Raw genomic sequence first — 23,731 nt, forward strand, 5'->3', positions numbered from 1 at the left:
CCCCCAGGCTCTGACTGGGCTGATTGAGTCAATTTTATTGACTCATCAGCCCACCTGGGATGATTGTCAGCAGCTCCTGCAGACCCTCCTCACTACTGAGGAAAAGCAGCGTGTCTACCTTGAGGCACGGAAAAACGTCCCTGGAGCAGATGGCCGACCGACCCTACTGCTAAATGAAATCGAGGAGGCGTTTCCCTCAACCCGTCCTGATTGGGACTACACCACCGTTGCTGGTAGGGAGCGACTTCGTCTTTACCACCAGATTCTCCTTGCGGGTCTCAGAGGGGCTGGAAAGCACCCCACCAATTTGGCCAAGGTATGTGCAGTAGTACAGGGGGCTGAGGAAATGCCGGCAGGCTTCCTAGAAAGATTAATGGAAGCCTACCGTATGTATACCCCGTTTGACCCCCTGGCAGAGGACCGGCAGGGAGATGTAATCATGTCCTTTATAGGACAGTCAGCGCCGGACATCCGCAATAAATTGCAGCGGCTAGAGGGGCTTCAGGGGTATACTATACAAGATTTAATAAGGGAGGCAGAAAAGATTTACAACAAAAGGGAGACCCGAGAGGAGAAGGAGGAAAGGATCCGCAAGGAGCAGGAGGAAAGGGAAGACAGAAGAGACAAAAGACGTAATCGAGAGCTTAGTAGAATTTTGGCCACCGTAGTGCAGGATATAGAAAGGAGTAGACCAGGACAGAATAGGGACTTGGGAGACAAACGAAAGCCTCGGGTGGAAAAAGATCAATGTGCCTATTGTAAAGGAAGAGGACACTGGGTCAAAGACTGCCCGAAGAAAACACAGGGACCAAAGAGGAGACCAGTTCCAATCCTGTCCCTGGAAGAAGACAACTAGGTGAGTCAGGGCCAGGAGCCCCCCCCTGAGCCCAGGATAACCCTTGAAGTGGGGGGCAGACCGGTAACCTTCCTGATTGACACGGGAGCCCAGCACTCGGTACTGACTTCAGAAAAAGGGCCTTTAAGCTCCAAGATTTTCCTCAGGCCTGGGCAGAGACTGCGGGAATAGGGCTGGCCGTCAACCGGCCTCCCTTGATCTGAAGCCCACGGCCATTCCCGTGTCAGTTCGTCAATATCCGATGGGCAAGGAAGCTAAGGAAGGTATCCGGCCACATATCCGGAGACTGTTACACCTAGGCATTTTAAAAACCTTGTCGTTCACCTTGGAACACCCCCCTACTACTAGTAAAGAAGCCTGGTACGGGTGACTACCGCCCGGTACAAGACTTGCGGGAGGTTAACGGGAGAGCGGAGGATATGCATCCCACGGTGCCCAACCCCTACAATCTGCTAAGTACCTTGCCTCCGACCCACGTATGGTGCACTGTGTTAGATCTAAAAGGTGCATTCTTTTGTTTAAGACTGAGCCCTCAGAGCCAATCCATCTTTGCTTTTGAGTGGAAAGACTCAGAGACCGGGTTTTCAGGACAACTCACCTGGACAAGGTTGCCTTAAGGATTTAAAAACTCGCCTACCTTGTTTGATGAAGCTCTGCACCTAGATTTGGCCGACTTCCGAGTCAACCATCCGGACCTGGTCCTCCTGCAATATGTGGACGACCTCCTCCTTGCCGCTGAAACTGAGCAGAGCTGCCACTCTCCTCAGCATTCTCCTCAGCAATTCATTGCCCCGGGCACCAACGAGGAGACGACTCCGTAGCAAGGGGAAACAGGATGGCAGACGAGGCCGCTAGGGCGGCAGCCCTGAGCCAACAGGTGCTCCCGTTAAAGACAATTGAGCCCACCCAAGTATCGAGGGAACCACCTTTCCTCTATTCGGACCAAGACTTAGATATGATTCAGCGGCTCGGTGCAGAGTATGATGAACAAATAAGGGTTTGGAGGCTCGGAGAGAAAATAGTCTTGCCACATCAATTGGCTAAAGAAATAATTACCAGCCTCCATCAATGGACTCATTTGGGATACAAAAAGCTAAAAGCAGCCTTACAGGAAGATAGGCAGTCTTACTACATCCCCGGATTTGACTCTTTAGCCCAGCAGGTGACTGAATCCTGTGTTCCGTGTGCCAAGGTAAATGCCAGACACCTCAAGCTCCCGGAGGGAGCTAGGGTAAGAGGAGACCGACCAGGAATCAACTGGGAGGTCGATTTCACTGAAATAAGGCCGGGCAGTTATGGGAATAAGTATCTTCTAGTTTTTGTAGACACCTTCTCCGGATGGACTGAGGCATTCCCCACAAAACGGGAAACCGCCCAGGTGGTCGTCAAGAAGATCATAGAGGAGATCTTCCCCCGGTTCGGCTTGCCTAAGGTAATCGGGTCCGACAATGGCCCAGCGTTTGTCTCCCAGGTAAGTCAGTTGGTGGCCAAAGCATTAGGCATAAATTGGAAATTGCACTGTGCCTATAGACCCCAAAGTTCAGGACAGGTAGAAAGGATGAACAGAATAATTAAAGAGACCTTGACTAAATTAGCGTTGGAGACTGGTGTTAAAGACTGGGTCCAACTCCTCCCTATGGTGTTGTTCCGGGTCCGAAACACGCCCTCTCATTGCGGGCTGACACCATACGAAATCCTTTATGGAGGGCCCCCACCAGTAGCAGGCTTGCTTGACCTTGCCAGTGACTCCGTTGCCGATGCCCCTAAGTTACAGGCCCGGTTGAGAGCACTCCAGATCATCCAGAACCAGGTCTGGAAACCTCTTGCAGCAGCCTACCAACCCAAGACGACAACCATTCCACATCCTTGATGCTGTGTATGTCCGAAGGCACCAATCTAAGACTCTAGAGCCCCGGTGGAAAGGCCCCTTCACTGTGCTGTTGACAACTTCCACCGCTCTCAAGGTCGACGGAATCGCTGCTTGGGTCCACGCCTCACACGTGAAGCAAGCACCACCTCCCCAGGGCCCCGAGGATCTGGATAGACCAGCCAAATGGAAGCTCCAGCGCACTCAGAACCCACTCAAGCTAAGACTTTCAAAAAACTGTTTAATATTTATGATGTTCCTGGCCTTTCCCCATTGTTTTTCCAATCCCCATGTTCCACAATTGTTAACGTGGAACCTAACCCAGTCCAGCAAGAACAGAGTTTCCTCCCTCCAGTGAGGCAGGTTCTCCCCAGGCCGGTTCAATAGATTTTAAGATTAAAATCTTTGCAAAAAGAAAAGGAGGGAATGAAGGACCCTTATGGGGGAGAGGGACAAGAAACCAGGCCTGGGCAGATATTAGGGGCTTCTTAAGAGGTTAGATGTTCCCCAGGGTCCAGCGGGCACGTTCTCTGGGAAGGAAAAGTCTATCCCCTTTAGAGAACCTCTAGGCATGCCCAGAGCAGAGCTGCCACTCCCCCTTCGGAGAGTCTCAGTACTCTCCTCAGCATTCTCTTCAGCTGGTTCCCTCAGCACTCTCCTCAGCATTCTCTTCAGCTGGTTCCCTCAGCACTCTCCTCAGCATTCTCCGGTATGCTAATTATCCCTCTATATAACCTGTGTGAAACTGCCGCTCAGGGCTCCTCACCGCCTTAGGTGGGGGCCCGTTTGCGCAAACGTACAATAAATACCTCATGCTTTTTGCATCAACTGGTCTGGAGTCTGGATTTTTGGGTGTCCTCTCGAGCAAGTGGGCATCTCTACAACTGAGAGGTCCAACACTTTAACCATCTTCCACTGCTTTCCCAGACCACTTTCAGAGAGCTGGATTGGAAGTGCAGCAGCAGGGGCTTGAACCAATGCCATATGATTGCTAATACTAAATGCGGTGGCTTTATCCACTATCCCACAGCCCTGGCCCCTGTTGTTGAATTTCTTGAGCACATTATAAATTCTCCATATTAACCCTTTATCAGCTGCACCATTTTAAATATTTCCTCCCATTCTCTCAGTTGCCTCATCACTTTGTTCAGTGTTTCCTTTGAAGTTACAAAGCTTCTTAGCTTTGTGTAATACAATCTGTCTATTTTTTCATTGATTACCTATGCTTCTAGGGTCTTACCCAAGAAGTATTTGCATACCCCCAATCACTTGCAGTGTTTCCTCAGTATTCTCATCTAGTAATTTGATGGTACCAGATAGTAGATTTTGATCCTGGCTCCTGGCTTCAGATCGGCACAGCTCCTGCTGGTGTGGCTATTTGGGGAGTGAACCAGTGGATGAAAGTCCTTTCTCTTTCTCTGCCTCTGGTTCTCTGTAACTCTGCCTTTCAAATAAAATAAATATTAAGAAAAAATAAATACCTTTTGTAAAAAATGATTTACTTATTTATTTTAAAGGCAGGGTTACAGAGAGGAAGAGGCAGTGACACAGAGAGAGGTCTTCCATGCACTGGTTTACTCCCCAGATGACTGCAACAGTTGAAGCTGAGCTGATCTGAAGCCAGGAGTGAGAAACTTCTTCCAGGTCTCCAATGCAGATGCAGGGGCCCAAGTATTTGGGACCATCTTCTGCTGTTTTCCCAGGCCATAGCAGAGAGCTGGATTGGAAGTGGAGCAGGCAGGACTGGAACTGGTGCCCATTTGGGATGCCACCTCTGCAGGTGGCAGCTTTATCCGCTGTGCCACAGCACTGGCCCTGGATGAAAACTTTTTAATGTATAATAAAGCATTTAATATTTTCTCATTAATTCAACATCTTTACATGATTAAGCACATGCTCTTTTTTAATAATTTGTTTATTTACTCGAGAAGCAGTTACAGAGATAGAGAGACATAGAGAGGTCTTACATTCGCTAGTTCATTCCCAAAATGGCCACAAATGCTGGAGCTGGACTGATCTTAAAGTAGGATCTAGAAGATTCTTCCAGCTCTCCCATGTGGGTTTAGGGGCCCAAAGCCTTGAGTCATCTTCTATTGATTTCCCAAGCCATAGCAGAGAGCTATGGCACATGAATAGGAGTAGCTGGGACATGAATAGGCCCCCATATGGAATGCTGGCAATGCAGCACCAGTTCCAGGGAGGATTCTCTTGCCAACTAGAGATGTCACATCATTGTGGGGTTGGTTCCTTAACAGTTTGCCAAACTCTTTAACAAAGAATAATGAGGACACAACTAGGATTTCATAAAGGCTTGCAATAAAATAAAACTTGTTTTTCACTTTAAAGAAGGAAATTCTCATTTGTCCAAATGCAATATTTAATTTGTCAAATGTAGGAAATTTTAAATTTAACATTTCCTAAAATATGAAAATATTGCAGTCCTAAGTATTGTGCCATCCTTAAATTTTCCTTTATTTCCAGTTTTTTTTCTGTTTTTTTCTCAAACTCCACTTGTAACAAACATTCATTCTATAATTCAAATATCTGAAATATCAAGAATCTCCTATGTGTACCTGCATTTCACTAGAAAAAAGAGGTTCAAACTTCAAAATAAAATAGAAATGATGAATTTCAAATATGGCCATTTCTAAATATATAATCTTTTAAGAATGTAATCACTGTAGCTATTTAGTAATTCATCCATTAGCCTTGCATTTCATGTGTTTATCAGATGTGTATCACATCGTGAGGATCTGGCCTGCTGTTTCTCCAATGATTGACCTCCCTCTAATATATATATTTATAACATTACAGAAATTTAAAATTTTCATAGTGAAAAATTGTACATAACAAATTTATATGACTTGGTGTTTGAAGGGCAAGTGTCCTAAATATTAACTAAAAATAAAATCTAAAATCTAATATGTTATAAATCATCTCATGCTTTGAAAAAAATCAATTCTAAGAAACATGTAAGTTAACAATATCATGTGCAGGACTGAAATATTGCCTATAATTGATGTCAAAAATAACTTTCTAATTGTTACACAGAGAAGATAGATTTGACAAATTGATGTTTGACATTTTCTGATACTTCAAGGATGGATCTGCTCAAGAAGCTACCATCTCTTTTACATTGGCAAAAGCACATTTTGTTGCAGTTAATTTTAAATCCTCATTTGTTTTGTAAGTTAAATATTCTGTAGAATTAAAGCTCATGACCACTTCTAATAATAGCTACATTCTTCCATGTGTCAGGTTTTTTGTGTGTAAAGACCTATTTATGTCTCTGAGTATGTTATGATCATTATATAGTAAAATATCATCTAAACTAATAAAAATTTAGTCTGAAAAGAAAAAAAATACTTTCTATAAAAGTTGAACATTTTAGAATAACAGTGAATATGTATGTCAAAACTGACAAATCAGATACAAATCAATCAATACAATAGATTGAAAATATATTAAAGTTAAAGGAGTTGATACCCAGGTTACTTGTCAAATACCTTCAAGCATTTGCTCTTTAAAATACTTCAAAATGAAAAATTGCAAGTGGTTTATCAGATAAGAGACTACATAAGTGCAAAGATAAAAATGTGCCAGTTAAATATAAGCAATGAGTTTTATATTTTAATAGGTAAGTATATAATATAAAAAGCTACATATAAATCAGTGATGGCCATTCTACAATCAATAATTATGATTAATTCATTTCTGTGCACTGAAAGTATAAGAAAGAAAATGCACAAATCATACTTAGCCACATATTAAATAGAACTAGCCTATGTTTACTGGATCTTTGCCTACAGAATACATCAAAGAACAAAACTGGATTTCCTCTCATTCAACTTTTTCCACCTGACAATTACAGAGTGCAGCATAAAAGTTATACCCAAGTATTTTGTGGAACAAGAAAACTCATTAAAATTATTCTCCTTTCATAGAAATGTACATACTTAGAAGACATCTTTTTGCACTGGTAGATTGCAGATAATCCTATTGTAACAACATGTCTAATTGGTGCCATCATATGCAGCAACCAAAGGAAAAAAGGAAAAATTGGACAAGGAGAAGTTACACACTTTTCTCCATTAGGGTCTAACAAATAGCTTTCAAAACATAAAAGATGTGTTTCAAGAACCCAGTTTATGTATAGACATAGTCATGAATGATTTCTCCCCCAGTTACCCACCATTTTGTGCATTTTGTACTGATTGCCCATTTTGTACTGATTTGCCCATTTTGTATTGATACATTTTATTTTTCTTAAAGTTGACCTTAAAGTTTTCAGTTTCAAAATTCCCAAATCTATCTCCTTCTATTTATGATTTATTCAGTGTTGAATCTATAATAATTTGGTCCCTAATTTCTGAACTACCTTATTTCATACTTACTTGCTATCTTCAAATGATAATTTGTATTATGCTTAATCTTTCCTATGAAAAATAGTGCACACACATACACACACACACGCAGCATTGAAGGTAAAGTTAAATAAATAGAACACATTTTTCTGTCAACATCTTAACATTTTTTGTTCAGATATGCTTTATAGAAAATACTCATCTATTTTAAAAGGGAAGCTAATCTGTTTGGGTATATTATACCTGTAAGGTGGAAGAATAATTTTCACCTTATGAAAAATATTCAGAACTAATATATAAACACACTTATCTTCAAATAATATAACAGTATGGTGATCCTTAGCAGTTTCTAATTCAGAGCAACTATTATTGTTCATAAAATGCAAATAGAATATTATGTATTGTGCTACATTCAAAATGGCAAAACTATACTCTGATTTCTCTTTAGAACATATAAATCTTTCACCTTTTTCCAAAATGACAAAACTGACACATGGCTATGTCTGTTATTGGTAAATTTTAGATTTTAGCAAAGAGCAGATGCATTTAAAAGGCTATGCATTTTGGTATATAGGCAAAATACATCAGTAAGACTTCTATAAAATAATAAAACAAATGATATAAAAGGACTTGCCAAGTGTAAATTTGAATTTGGTATGAATAAAGAAATTTTTCACATTATTAATGTATTGGGAAAACAAGGAAATCCAGTTTTCAGTGAGTAATCAAACATCCTAATCACATTATTTTAAAGTCTTCTATACTAGTTTAAATAGTACTTGTAGTGTCTGGTAGCAGAGCCATCTCAAGCCTCTCTCTGATCCCATTAGCAGCTCCTGAAATGTGAAGTTAAAGGAATATAAATTGGATAAAAATGGGAGGTGACACATTGGAGCTTGGCTCAGGGCCCTGCCTCCCCCACCCCTTCCCTATAGTGTCCTTCTCTCTGGCTCCCACTCATGTCTCCACTCTGCTTGCTTCTCCCTTCCCCTCCAGCTTGGCCCCTCTCCTTTCTTCATCTGCTCTCTTGGCTTCCAAGCTCTCCAGCCTACCTGGCTCTGTTTTCTTTGCCATCACCCCATCCATCCAGTGTCCTAACCCTGTCCTACTCATTTACTGGCCTCTTTCCATCCATCTGCCCACTGCCCCTACAAGTATCTCCCCAGTCAGCCTCACAGGCTGCCCCCACCTCAGGACAAACTGAGGCTTCCAGGGCCCCACCATCTGTTACTTATTCCATGGTTTTGCAGGACACTGTCCTTACCCGGATCTGACCCAGAGTGCACAGATAACATGAGTCCTGTTGGCCTCTGCCAGAGCAGCAACCACTCATGCCCTTAGAGAAATTGCAACACATCCATGTCCTGGCCCTCACAGTGTCTCTCTGGTGCAGGAGGTGCAAGCTCATCCTAGTTGTGTCTCTCAGCCTGCCAACAGCATCATGGGAGCCTGCCTTCATCCCCCACCCCAGCCCCATATGGACACACTGCCACAGAACTCCCAGACATGACCATGTCAGAGGTGCTGTCCTGAAGTGATAGCACAATTCAGGTCAGATATCATGCCACCTGGAGGTCACCAACAATTTTGGCACAGGGAGAACAAGCAACTACCAAGGTGGGTCATGTTGGTGGGAGCAAGAGGTTTCTGACTAAAGATGATCAGATTGATGAAGTGATAAAATATGGGGCAGACAAGGCACCACCTGCTGTCTAACTGTCCCACAGACAATGACAGAAAATAAAGAAATGACAGTAATAGCTATTTAAAAAATTCTTGAAAAAGCAAACAATTTTGACATTGAAACCACCATGAAATCAATATCCTGTACCTCATGTCAGGCCAGGAAATAGGAGACAAGTGGGAGTAGAGAATTTTTGTTCATTCTGATTTTATTTGAGCCCTCAAAAACACAAAATTAGAAATTAGAACTTGTAGGTGTCTTACTTGCTTTATGAGATATTGCAATAATGGTGTTAACAATAGGTACAGTTGAAGAAATTAAGTGCATACATCAAAGAACAAAGATAATATAGGGTAAAAACAGAATGAGGGCTTAGATTGTATCTTGAGATTTTCCAACACTATTGAATGAGTAGAATCTTGCCAAAATTGGCAAAGGGTGACCAGATTTATTTGAAGACAAGCACCTTGGGATATCAGAGAAGACTTGGAAAGTCTAAAATGTGGTCCTGGGTAACTTTTTAATTTATCCAAGTAAGATTATGATATAAGCACTCAATAGATTAATGGGAGCATAACTGATTTTATTAAGATTTATTAATATGGATAACAGCTTTTTAAGTAGGGAAATAACTGGTTATCTGTGTAGTTATACATGACAAGGCTGTGCAGTAATTGTAATGGTTCCTTTTTTTATTGTGAAGGGAAAGAAATTATACCGGAGGTTTATAAATTAAGTGAAGAAAAGATTTCAAGATAAAAACAGCTTAAATGAGGGGACAAATAAAGGTTAGACAAGTTAATGATAATTTATTTATAATCAATGCTACATGTTTTGAGAAATATGAAGATCAAGGAACATAAACTAAAAATCTATGGTGTTTGTAGTCTGGAATTTTGTGCTCTCTGCTTGAGTTGGCTCTGGACTCAAGGCCCTCTCTGATCCTTGATCTGCCCTCCTGCTCAAATCTTCCCTCTGCTGGCCTCTGCAAGGTCCATCATCTCCAGCTCAGCCCCTCTCCTTTCTTACTCTCCTTTTTCACCCTGTCCATTGCTTCCCTGCCTCCCTCCATGCTGTTCCCTGGGTCTCTGCCTCCCACTGTGTCCTCCCACTGCCTTTCCCCATCATGCTTCCCTGCCCTGGTTAGCCTCCCCTGCTATCATCACTACTGCAGCTGTCCAGGAAGCCCCTTAGCTCCTGCAGGACCAGCTGCAGCTCTCAGGACTCACCCTCCTCTGTCCCACACCCTGCAGCTTTGCAAGGCCAACATCTTCCCACCTCGGCCCTTGATCCTACACAACCACTACCCCACACCCAAGGGCATCCTGTTTGTACATCCTGTTTTCCTCCAGTCAGTAACTGCTGAGGTACCACATCTGAACACTGTGTAGCACAGCTACAGGGGGGCTTACTGTTTCTGGAGCCAGGGTGGCATGATCTTGCAATAGCCATGTCCTCTGTCCTGTTTCCAATGCCACTGCAACCCTGTCAGCTGTCCTTACAGTCTTCCACTGGCCACACTGCTGTTGGCCATCTCCACCGAAGGAGGACATATGAAAACAGGAGGCCTCTCTGGGAAACTCCTGAACATCACAGGATCCCAGTTGCTGCCTTGTGGTGACTGAGGTGAGAGATTAGCCTCCCAGGCATAGAAGCTTCCCTATGTGTTATGCTCACTGCCTTCTCCAAAACCACACCACCAGGATGTCCAAGGCATGGCTGATTGGGAAACTGAGGATCACTCCCTGTCACTCACATCCAGCTTTGTGCAATTGCTGGCAGTGAAATGGATTTGTGTGTGCTCATCTTGGAATAGTCAGACCCAGGTGGAACAATAAATTTGTAGTGAGGGCATGTGTACGGGTTTACCTATACACACACAAGCCCACATATGAGCCCACTGGAGAACAGAGGTCACCACAGATGAAGCAGGAGCTGAGGCCTGGGACTGTGTGAAATCCCTGGGTCCTTGATACCTTTATGGGAAACAGAGGTGAACAAGACTGACACTGGAGTGGAGGAGTTGAGATTCTGATGGTAACTGTGATGCCTGCTGTTGCCCAGACTGTGGTTTCCTGTTATCATCAATCCTGGGATGTCAGGGCCTGCAGGTGCTCCTGCCTCCTGCACCCTGGCTGTGGCCTAATTATTGTCAGCATCAGCCTCAGTGTTGCCTGCATGAGTATCAGGAAGTGTGCTGGAGAAGTTGTAGTCTTTTTCAATTTAACTCCTTGCCTACTTTGAATGCAGTGTCTTTGTTTCTTCTCTTGGAGACAGTATGGGCTAAGCCAGCTTGGGGTCCCAGGTAGGTAATGATTAGCTGGCCACTGACTTTCCTTTTATCCCAAGAGGACTACCAAGGTTACAACACCAACAGAACCAGAGATAAGGGCGGGAACAGATCAGGGACATAGTCTGGATCATCAGTAGCAGTGTGAGGCCTGACTTGTAGCAGAAAGTTGTAGCCCTAGGAGTCCCCAGTTATGGTACCTGCAGGGGTAAGAAGAGAATCCAGAAATCTTAGGAAACTGCTTCAGTTTCAGCAAGCATTTTTTGATTTCAGCCACCCAAAAAAGTAAGCCAATTCTCCCAAATCTATTGCTAGAAAGGAATGTTTTGTGATGAAGAAAAACATTTTTGAAGGATCTGAATTTTGAATGGATGGGAAACAAGTTCTCACTGTTTTATTTCTCAAATTTAGAAACAATTTCTCATATGTGGGTACTATTTTTTTCAGGTACTAAGCCACACCGGCAGGATCCATCAGTAAGGATACTTTTTAATCACAGACAGAAAAAATGGTTAACATTTACGAAGTATCTTCTACTCTTCTTCCAAGCAGAAAAGATGGCCTGGGCAATGAGAACAAATCACCCACATGGCATTTCTAATCTCCTGGTGGCTCCTTCCAACACTGAAGTCTGGTGTTTGCTGAATTTATGCAAGATGAGCAGTGCAACCACCTGCAGGGGAGGGACAGTAGAAACCTGCAGGGGACAACTCTGGACTGAAAAGTCCAAGAGGGCTAGCCTGAGCATAGATTACCCTGCAGTGGTCTTGATGTTGGTTGTGAGCCAGGCAGGGTTAGGTGCAGTATATGGAGGCCTCTGGAAAAGATCTAGTGACAGGCCAGGGTGACCAAGAGGTGGAAAGCTTCTGGGCTCTGTGAAGGATTGGAAATTCTCTGCAAGAGCAATGGAATGTCCCTTAAAGTTTTGAACTTCAATGTTAAATGTGAGAGCCCAGTACACTATATACAGGCATCACCCTGCCATTGACTGTCAACCTGGTAGCTGCTGCCATGCAGAAAGTGTCTGTTGTAATCCTAAACTGGATAGTGCTGAATAATCTGGAAATGGTCCTCAGCATCCTTATTCTCAGGGTTCATTGTCAGGAATTTGTGGTCAACTGCTGGGTACCAGGCTCCCATGAGGACATGGATCAGGAAGAGCCAGGGAATCTGTGGCCTCAGATTAGACAAGACAACAACATGATCAGTCTTAATTTCTCCACCTATGAAATGGGTCAGGATAGCCATGAGAGTCCCTGTGGAGTCACAGCCTGCTTGCAACCCGCCTGCCTCCCCATCCTCCCTCTCCATGCCCTTCCATGTGGGCAGTGACCCCTCAGGCCCACAACTTACATTCAAGTTCACTAATGACTCAAGACCCATTGGTGTACAGCCATTCTCAAAGTTAGAAATTATTGAATCCAAGGCCATTTTTTTAAAAAAATAAACACCAAAGGAAAACATGAAGCATCAGTGATATGTGTATATTTTCACCCCACCATTTATGTCCTGAAAGGTCTTCATTACTGTTGCTAAAAAGAAATGACCTCAGCTCAGTTAAGGTTCATGGAGTATTGGGCACCTAGTGTCCAGGACTTCCTTCCTCTGACTAGCCCAGGCATCAGCCTTGCCTTGTAGAGCTGGGGTAGACACAAACACAGAGCCCTCTCCAACCATCTGTTTGTGGGCCCCTCACACCAGTCAGGAAGCAGTTTGTGTCATGTTGCAACTCAGGCAATGCCCACATCACATTGATCCACAGCAGCACGACTGGGAAGAGTCCTCACAACACTCTCATTTGTGCCATCATTTTGTATCTTTTCCCAATTTCTCCTGTGCACCCACCCTTCTTTCCCTTTTCCAGGCCTATCAGGCTCCACAGAAATCCAGGCTTCCTATGACCTATCTGCTGGTGCCAATTATCAGCCAAGGATTCATCTACATTTTTCTGAATGTAGCATTCTCAGAAACAGCCCTATATTTTATACAAAGTACTGCCCGTAACTTCATAGGTGTCTTCATTCTTACTTATGATAAAACCACTGCAGGAAATTGTTTTGTTGTTTTTTAACTTTTATTTTAAAATATAAATTTCCAAAATACAGTTTATGGATTACAGTGGCATTTTCCCCCCATAAACTTCCTCCCACCCACAACCATTCCATCTCTCACTCCCTCTCCCATCCCATCCACATCAAGATTTATTTTCAATTATCTTTATATACAGAAGATCAATTTAGTATATATTAAATAAAGATTTCAACAGTTTGCACCCACACAGAAACACAAAATGTAAAGTACTGTTTGAGTACTAGTTATACTATTAATTCACATAGTACAACACATTAAAGATAGAGATCCTACCTGGGGAGTAAGTGCACAGTGACACCTGTTGTTGATTTAACAATTGACACTCTTGTTTATGGCATTTATACTATTGTATTAAATAGAATAAAAAGGCTACTAAAAGGGATAAAGTATTAAGTTGTTCATCAACATTCAGGAGAAGGGCTGATCAAATCACCATTTCTCATAGTGTCCATTTCACTTCAACAGGTTTCCTTTTTGGTGCTCGGTTAGTTGTCTTTTTTTTTGACAGGCAGAGTAGATAGAGAGAAAGAGAGAGAGAAAGGTCTTCCTTTTTGCCGTTGGTTCACACTCCAATGGCCGCTGTAGTCGGTGCATCTCGCTGATCTGAAGCCAGGAGCCAGGTGCTTCTCCTGGTCTCCCATGCAGGTGCAGGGCCCAAGAACTTGGGCCATCCTTCACTGCCTTCCCGGGCCATAGCAGAGAGCTGGCCTGGAAGAGGGGCAACCAGGATAAAATCCAGTGCCCCAACCAGGACTAGAACCCGGTGTGCCAGTGCTGCAAGGTGGAGGATTAGCCTGTTAAGCCACGGTGCCAGCGGTGCTCAGTTAGTTGTCACCGGTCAGGGAGAACATATGATATTTATGTCTTTGGGACTGGATTATTTCACTTAGCATGATGTTTTCCAGATTCCTCCATCTTGTTGCAAATGACTGGGTTTCATTGTTTTTTACTGCTGTATAGCATTCTATAGAGTACATGTCAATAATTTCTTTATCCAGTCTACTGTTGATGGGCATTTGGGTTGATTCCAGGTCTTAGCTATTGTGAATTGTACCCTTAGAAGAAAATTATGACATTATATTTATATATTTGCTTTTCAATTCACCAAGACATAAAATAGGTTTCAAAAATAATATCACAGGGGCCAGCACCATGGCTCACTTGGTTAATCCTCTGCCTGCAGTGCCAGCATCCCTAGTCTCCAACATGGATGGAAGGGTCCAGCTATTTGGTCCATCATTCTCTGCCTTTTCAGGTACATAAGCAGGGGGCTGTGTTGGAAACAGAACAATGGTGACTTGAACAGGCACTCTAGTATGAAGTGTCACCATCACAACAGTAGCTTAATCTGCTAAGCCACATGCGGGCCCTCATAGTTGGGTTTTAACCCAGGGGGTAACATCATCAGGTCTAAAATTTTGAAAATATCAGAGAATATCTGAAAGTCTGAACAAAGTTTCAGGAGGCAGGGTTGCAGGGAACACATTTCAAAGATTATTGCAGTAATCCTAGGGGTACATAGTAGTAACCTGAACTTGGGTAAAGACATAGGAGAGAGTAGAATCAACAGAAAAACTAGGAATGACACTCTCACTGAGAATAGTACCCTGGGAATTATACTAACTCCTGGGTTGAGAGTTATAGTATATAATATTTTCAATTCAATTTAATTATAAGGTATATTTCTGAGATAGACAGCACTATGACATATCAGCGCTTGATAAGCAGTGCTAAGCAGTGTATGCAGACATTCTTAGAATTACAGGATACGTAAAAATGTCATATGTTCATGACTGGAATTATGTTTACAATTAATTTCAAGTTGTTCAATTAGCAATATAGGGAGCCAGCACTGTGGTGTGGTGGGTTAAAGCTGTGGTCTGCAGAGCTGACATCCCATACAGGTGCCAGTTCATGTCCCGGCTGCTCCACTTCCAATTCAGCTCCCTGCTATGGCCTGGGAAAGCAGTAGAAAGTGGCCTAGGTTCTTGGTCCCCTGCACCCATGTGGGAGACCTGGAAGAAGCTTCTGGTTCCTGGCTTCAAGTCAGCTCAGCTCTGGCCATCGCAGTCAATTGGGAATGAAACAGCAAATGGAAGACCTCTGTCTCTCTCTCTCTGGCTCTTTCTCTGTAACTCTGCCTTTCAAATAAATAAAATAAATATTTTTAAAATAGCAATACAGAAATTTTAGAATAAAGCCACTCAATCCTCTCAGGTTGCTTCAGGTGACTGAGTGATAGCATGAACATCTATAAAAATTATTCTAGTTGTAACTTTTAAAAATTCTTGCACTGTATTCTTAAAAGTACAGAAGAACTATTTTTTATGAGTAAAGACAGGAGTACTTGTTAATTGAACCAATTTCTTGTCAAATGATAATCTCTTAATCACTCATTCAAACCAAATCCCTTTGCAATACAAAAGATTTTTCACTTTTCCTTTTCTATTTCAAATTTATATTTTTGTTTTTGAAAAAATACTGTTTATTTTCATCTACTTGAAAAGCAGAGCAAGACAGAGAAAAGAAACAGAGAGACATATCTGTTTTCTGCTGATATACTCCCTAAATTACCACAGGCTTCAAGGCTGGACAAACCACAATCAAGAGAAGGACGATTGAGCTAGGAACTCCATCTGTGACTCCCATGTGGTAGGAAGAAGCCCAACTGGTCCATCATCTGTGGCTTCACAGGGTGCATTGGCAGAAAGATGGATTGGAAGTTGGGTTGCCAGGAAATGAGTCAGCACTCCAATACTAATGTGGGAATCCCAAGTGGTGGCTTGATCCACTGTGCCACACTGGCCTCTACCTTACACTCTTGCAATATATCACTTTGTTGAGAGAAGCCAGTTGGCCATCCTTTATAAGACTTATAATATGTTATGCAAGTCATAGAATTTTGTTGTGAGAACTAAATGAATTTAGCAAATTTATATTGCTTAATAATAATAATTTCACGGGATGTCCTGCAAAGAACTTAAATATTGGCCAGTGCCGTGGCTTAACAGAATAATCCTCTGACTTGCGGTGCCAGCACACTGGGTTCTAGTCCTGGTTGGGGCTCTGGATTCTATCCCGGTTGCCTCTCTTCCAGGCCAGCTCTCTGCTATGGCCTGAGAAGGCAGTGGAGGATGGCCCAAATGTTTGGGCCCTGCACCCGCATGGGAGATCCAGAGAAGTGCCTGGCTCCTGGCTTCAGATCAGTGAGATGCACGGGCTGCAGCGGCCATTGGATGGTGAACCAATGGCAAAAAGGAAGACCTTTCTCTCTGTCTCTCTCTCTCACTATCCACTCTGCCTTAAAAAAAAAAAAAAAGAACTTAAATATTTTACAAATAGCTTTCAGTACCCATAAAAGCTTGTCTTTATTGAAAATATCTTTCAGGGTGGGCATTTGGCTTAGCGGCTAAGACACCACTTGGTATATTTGTATCCCATATTAGAAGACCTGGGTTCAAATCCTGGGTCCCCTTCTGATTTCAGATTCCTGAATGACAGATTGTGGTCCAATTACTTAAATCCCTGCCACTGCTGTGGGGGACTCAGATTGAGTTCCTGGCTTCTGGCTTTGTCTTAGTTCATAACTAGATGTTGCAGGCATTTGGAAAGTGTACTAATGGGTAGACGAAATATCTCGGTCTCTCTTTCTCTTTCAAATAAAAAATGAATTTTAAAAATGTTAAACCTGGTTTATTTCTTTCTATCAAACATTATTAGTAACTTTATGTTTTTCCTTTTGCTCTGAGAATCAGAAAGCTGAATCTAAATTCAATCATATGTTGAGTTAGTATGAGTGGCATAATTTTCTTTGTCCCTTGATAGTACTCTTTCTAGTTTAATCCTCATTATATAACATTATTGCACTTTAAGTTCCCTAGAAACTATCACTAGTAAAAACAATAAATAAATTACAAATTGATTTCCAATGCAGATATTTTATTTAAACATATAGTATTTTAACCATACTAATTTTTAACTTTACCATACCCATTTTGTATTTTATATTCACATTTTAACTTTTTAATTTTATTCACACATTTTGATTTTTTTCTGTTCTTCCCTGAATCTACTCAGAAATAAGTCCTGGAGCCTAAGTTGTGGACACTTTAGTCTGAACCATAAGTTATTTCTCTCCACATGAATTCCCCATAATGTATACAGTATATAAAATGAAACACAGACATTAAAAATAAACTATGCGAAACAATTTTGTTCAATCACTTACACCTGTCAATAACGTGTTCCATAGAGGGGATTATGATTAACTTGGACACCAACTGAGGTTTAGGCTTTGCTTCTGCTGCTCTGAAAGGCGGCCTGGGTGCTTCCCCCTCTCAGGGGAGGAGGGCCTATGGGAGCTGGGCACCCAGTGTTCCTGGTCACAGGAGGGCGGCCTCGGCCACTGTTACTGAGCAGTGGAGCTACTGCCCTCAGACTTCCTCACTCACTTTGGCAGCCTTGTCCTTGTCGGGAAGAAGTACCTGGGCTGTGATTTTCCCCCTTTGCCATCTCTCACCCAGCGGAGGAGTTCAAGAGACACTCACCCCCTTCAATGGGGAGGTAAGACCTCCTTCATGGCTGATCCTTCTAGTGGCTTTTCCCAGTATGGGAATCCTGAGGCAAGCCCTGGCCTCAATATCCCAGCACACAGGCTTTGTGTTCCTACAGACTTAATTCACAGTGGCTGTAACAAAGCAATGAGGTTAAATGGAAGTGAACTCGGGCCTGTAGAGGGCAGTCACTGCGCATGCTCACAGAAGACCAGCAGCCACCATAATCAGTACCTATGTTGGGTCCTCACTTCTGAGTGATGGCCTTCCTTCCTTTCAAAATGAATGGGTCCTGGTGACAGCTGGCAACATTTCCAGAAGGAAAGATTCAGATCTGGAACTTCAGGAGGCTGAAGACTTTGTCCCTAGTAAGTTTCCCTAAATTCTCTGTACCTCTCTGTATCACTGAAGTACACATCACTCTGTCCTAGACAGTTTCTTTGAGAATTTAACAACTGCAGCAAAACTGTGTTTTCATGACTTTAGAAACCGGCCATACATGTTACCAATTGTGATTTTAGAAACAGAAATCAGTGCATGTTTGTGTTATTTCAATTTTGATTATTTTTATATATAGGAACCACCGAAGTAAAACCTATGGTTAAATGGTATAGATCATCTAAAACATCAGAAACACAGATGTTTGGGACTACAAAATAAATTTAAAAACCCTTTGAGGAAGCTCCAAAAACAGTATTTTAAATATGACTTACTTGTATTTAGCCACTTTTTCCAAAAATGTTTCTCTTTTTTCAATTTTGATACTACTCTGACTTGTAAATAATTGTTGATAATTCTGACTACAATTTTGTGCTCTGAAATTGTAGAGATTATATTTGTATATTTGTATCTTCTTGTACAGTGTCCTATATAATAGATTGCTTTTTATTTAATTAGCATTTTATTGAATACAACTATTATGATTGCAGTATTGATAATATATTATAGGAGAAAATAAAATGAAAACCTGCTAGCATGTATATGTATTTTATATGTGTTAAGGAACTTTTTAATTGGGCTTTTACAGTACCCTCTGATTTAAAATATATTGTTTTTTTCTGATCTAGAAAACAAAGTGGGTAATCTAATTACTGAATAAAAAAGGAAAGGCATTTTTATCAAACCCACAATGCTGAAGTGAAAAAGCTTAGTATGGTAACAGAGGGTAGAAATTTTAGACTATGTTGGCTTTTTCAAATGTTGCAATTTCAATCTGGAAAAATAGCTTGATTCAAAACCTGGTGTATATTATAGAGTATATTATAGAGCTAGAAATAGAATGTTTTAGGCAGCTCCTCCTTTCAACTCTTTCACAAGTTAGTAAAATAAGCTAATTTTTCATCTAGAAATTCAATTTAGGGAAAAATTCTAATATGGGACATCAGGTAAGAAAAATCATTTAAGGAAACTGTTTTAAAAAATGTTCAGTAAGAAAGGTAGGAGGTGGAAAAGAGACATTTCATTACAAAATTTGATACTGAAGACCTACAAAATAGATAAATGTAGTTTGAAAGTGTTTCCATCTGTGACAGGAAATTTCTTTGAAAAACACTAAAGATGAAATGAAGCAGATGAATATTGTTTAAAATATTCTCTCAAGTGCTTATAGATCTCCATGAAGAAATGGAGTTTAAATCTTCTAGGACACTTTTGGATGTTGGCATTCTGGGTAAAAAGATACTACAGCATTTTCTTGGCAAAAAAACATGTTTTTGAAAGGCCAACCTGCCTTAATAATTCATTAGATAAGCATTAGAGTTCTCACAAAGTATAGAAAATGCACTAAAGTTTCATGATATAATACTTAATCAAAATGGTAGAAATAATGTTATAACTAACTTCCATTCAGATAAATGACTAACTCAAAATGTATGTTAGAAAATAATTTTATAGACTAAAATATGTAGAAATGTAAAGAAGTATTCATATAAATTATAATTCAAACATGAACTTAATGAATCAGTAACTTTATAAATCATAATTAGGTTTTGAATTTGAAGATTGATATTTTATGTCTATAATGACACATAATATTTTGCTTTATCTTTATTGAGACATTATATTTATTGAGACACTGACATTTCTTAAGTTCATTTGGGGTGAACATCACCTTTAGCAAGAATTTTTATTAAAATTTTTAATATTTTTTCAAAATGAAGTTACACATTTAATAATAATAATATCAGATCTGTATATAAGTTTAACAAATGAATAATTACAAAGTAACAAAGAAGAGCATAGTTTGTTTCCCATTATAATTCCCAGTATTTTCCCCCTGTCATAACTGTAAATTCACTTCTTCAGTCCCCTCTGCTCACTCACCTGTGGCATGACATGACTCTTTCTTCATGAGACTGTGCTGGCACATTCTCATTTCTAGCATGGCTCCTCCTGTCAGCTATGTCATCCCACTACAAGATGGAAACTGGCATGAGAGAGATGGTGGCCTAAACTAATACCTAAAGACAGATCAGAACCCATGGCCTCCTGAGCCCACAACCTCTGTAAGTATGGGATGAGCATGAGAATATCTTATTGTTAAAATTGTCTCTGGCCAAGTTAGCTGAATGGTGACTATCACTTCAAATGTGGATGCCTGATCACTAGGGTTCTAAGTTCTCTTATTAAGGAAGTGATAACACCTTTACTCCCCATACCTGATCCATCTCCTCTAATAGGAAAACCACCAAGAATCCTCCATTGATTTCCCAGGCACATTAGCAGGGAGTTGGATTGGTAGTGGAGCAGCTAGGACTTGAATTGGTGCCCTTAAGGGATGCCAGCACTGCAGGCCGGGGATTTAACCCACTGTGCATCAGCACAGGCCCCTAATGGTTCCTTTTGACTTTTCTATTTCCCATGTTTTCATTAAAATGGTGTGTTACTCTTATACAAAAGAAGAATATTAAAAAATAGCATTCTACTACTACCCGTATTATAGATAAGCATGTAGCTAAAATTTCTTTTAAAGTTATGTATAAAATTCAAAACCTAAACCATATCCCCATGAATCATTCATTCATCAATTAATTTAAACTTTTAAACTATATTCTGAATACCTGTATTCTTTCTCATGCTAATACTTCCTACCTAATAATTGACTCATATAGACTCATTTCATTTACTCCACAGTTGGATTTATTGTAATTGTGGTATTATAAGTATGTAGCAAATTAATATGTAGGTAGCAAGTAGATAATCACTTTGGAAATCTTCAAAGTGTACCCAGATAAAATGAAAACCCATTAACCATATGAACAAAACATCATTGCCCAAGAATCTGGACTTCAATAGCAGATATACCTATATTCAAATTCCAGTTCTGTTAATGACATCTTGAGTGCTTCCAGACAATATCATGTCACTTTCTAATCTTCATCATCTGTATCAAAATCAGGATAATGGAAACATATAGAGTGTTAGTGAAAATTCAATGAGGTAAATAACATTTACCAGTTTCAGTGCCTGACACATATTCATCACTCATTCATTGAAGATTTTCAGGTGTAATCCATTTGAGATTACCTCTGAACTTAATACAGCAGAATAGGAGGTCCAAGATGGCTGAATAGAGATAAGATGGGCTGATTTTGACTTCAGTAAGATAACAGAAAGCAAGTGAAGTAACTGCATTTCCAGGACAGAGTTTAACAGAAGCTTCTGTGGAAGCTTCCACTTCTGTGGAGATCCTACAGAAAGTAGGAAGACTCAGAGGAGCAGCAGGGACAGTATAAATACATAGCAGTAGTGGGGACACCACGGGGGACTCCCACAGCTGGATCTGGAGGAGATACCATCTTCTTGGAGCTAGGTGAGCTCTATCTGTGACATCTTATGTCACTGGTGATTTTACCTGAAGGAGAACCATGTGGACAGCTTTGACGTTGAGTCAGGCCTAGTGTTATAGTGAAGGGCAGTTTGCACACCTTACCCTGTGACAGCAGAGCAAACTGATTCCCTTCTATTTCCCCACAAGGGTGCCTGGTGACTAGCAGGAAGAACATGGTATTAGAAGGTAAATTTATTTTGATGAATGCAAAAATTTTTGAAATTCATGATTATTTTTATAATACATTTTTCATAAAGTTTTTGCAGACACTCCCTTTGCATGGAATTTCAAAAATTGAGCCATATATATATATATTCCTCAGAACTCTTAAAGCACTCTTATGTGTGCAAATATGTGCTATGTGATATAAAAATCACAATCAAATATTATTAACTCATAAAATATATAAAAGTTTAAATATTTTGAAATCAAAACCAATAATTCTTGGTATTTTCATTGACCCCTGCTCTGTCTCATGTTTTCAAGTTTCAGGAATTCCTCTTCAGATCTATTTTGTAAGTCAGTAAAATAAAGAAAAATCCAGTGAAATATGTGTCACCATAATGTTTATATTATAAAAATTTTAAGACTAGGCCGACGCCACAGCTCAGTAGGCTAATCCTCCGCCTTGCAGCGCTGGCACACTGGGTTCTAGTCCCGGTCGGGGCACTGATCCTGTCCCGGTTGCCCCTCTTCCAGGCCAGCTCTCTGCTGTGGCCAGGGAGTGCAGTGGAGGATGGCCCAAGTGCTTGGACCCTGCACCCCATGGGAGACCAGGAGAAGCACCTGGCTCCTGCCATTGGATCAGCGCGGTGCGCCGGCCGCAGCGCACTACCGCGGCGGCCATTGGAGGATGAACCAATGGCAAAAGGAAGACCTTTCTCTCTGTCTCCCTCTACTGTCCACTCTGCCTGTCAAAAAAAATAAAAAATAAATAAAAAATAAAAAATAAAAATTTAAGACTATTTCAAGTTGAGAATTTGGTTATAAGTATAGTGAGTAATTGTACAAAACTCCTGAGAAAGGCTTAAGTAACACTTGAATGTCAATTTCACAGGTAACTTGAATGTCAGTTTGACAGGTTTTCCCACATATGAAAATTAACTGAGACAACTACATGCATTGAATAAATCACTTACATCTTTGTGCATTTTGTATCAATTTGATTATTATTGATGACAACATATTGGGAAAGCAAAACTATCAGAAATGCTGAATGAATACAAGAAAGTTAATCAATATCTTCATTAGGTAAACACAAATCAAAACCACAGCAAGATATAACTCCATACTGATTTGAATAGATATAATCAAGACTACAGATTGGTTTGAGTGAGAATTTAGGGAAAAATAGTAGCTTTATACAGTGATTCTGAGATTGTTAAATTATATATTTACTTCAATAAACATTTTGTTGATTTCTGAAAAGACTAGCATAGTGTTACTGTAGGGTCCATCAATTCCACTATTAAATATATATCCTACAGAAATGGAAAAACATACAAGACACAAATGCAAATGTTTAGAAAAGTATTAGTTGCAGCAAACAAAACTGGAAAGGGATCAACATGTCCATTAATGGGTGAGTAGACAATAAGTGCTTGTATCATCCATCAAAAGGAATGGAGTGGTATTTGCTAGAATATGAATAGATATTGAAAAAAATTATGCTTCAGAGGGAAATAGGAAGAGACAGCTCAAATGTTGCAACATCACAGATAGTAGAGTTGATTTTGGTGTTTATTTGTACAGTAGGGTGACCATAGTTAGCAATAGAGTCATTATATATTTCAAGGCTACTAGAATAGGGAACTTTTAATGTTATCACCACAAAGAAATGACAAATGTTTAAGATGGCATGTATATGAATTGCATAATTTCATAATTACACAACTCATACTTGAATCAAAATATCACATTTTGTTCTATAACTGTAAAATTATGTCAAAAATAAAAAGGAAATGCAAAAATAAAAATATACTTTTCAAAAATATAAAGATATGACAGTTGTAGGCCATAAGAACACATGGTTTTATGAATGACTCATCGAATATTACAGTCATAACAACAAAGAATCCAAAAAACACCTATAGAAATATTATTCAGGAATATTTAAATACATATATAAATAGAGAAAAAGCTATTTTCACTACCATATGAAATACAAATTGTCTAAATAAATAAAACTCAAAGATTG

This window comes from Lepus europaeus, chromosome Y (assembly GCF_033115175.1).
Source record: "Lepus europaeus isolate LE1 chromosome Y, mLepTim1.pri, whole genome shotgun sequence".
Lineage (NCBI taxonomy): Eukaryota > Metazoa > Chordata > Mammalia > Lagomorpha > Leporidae > Lepus > Lepus europaeus.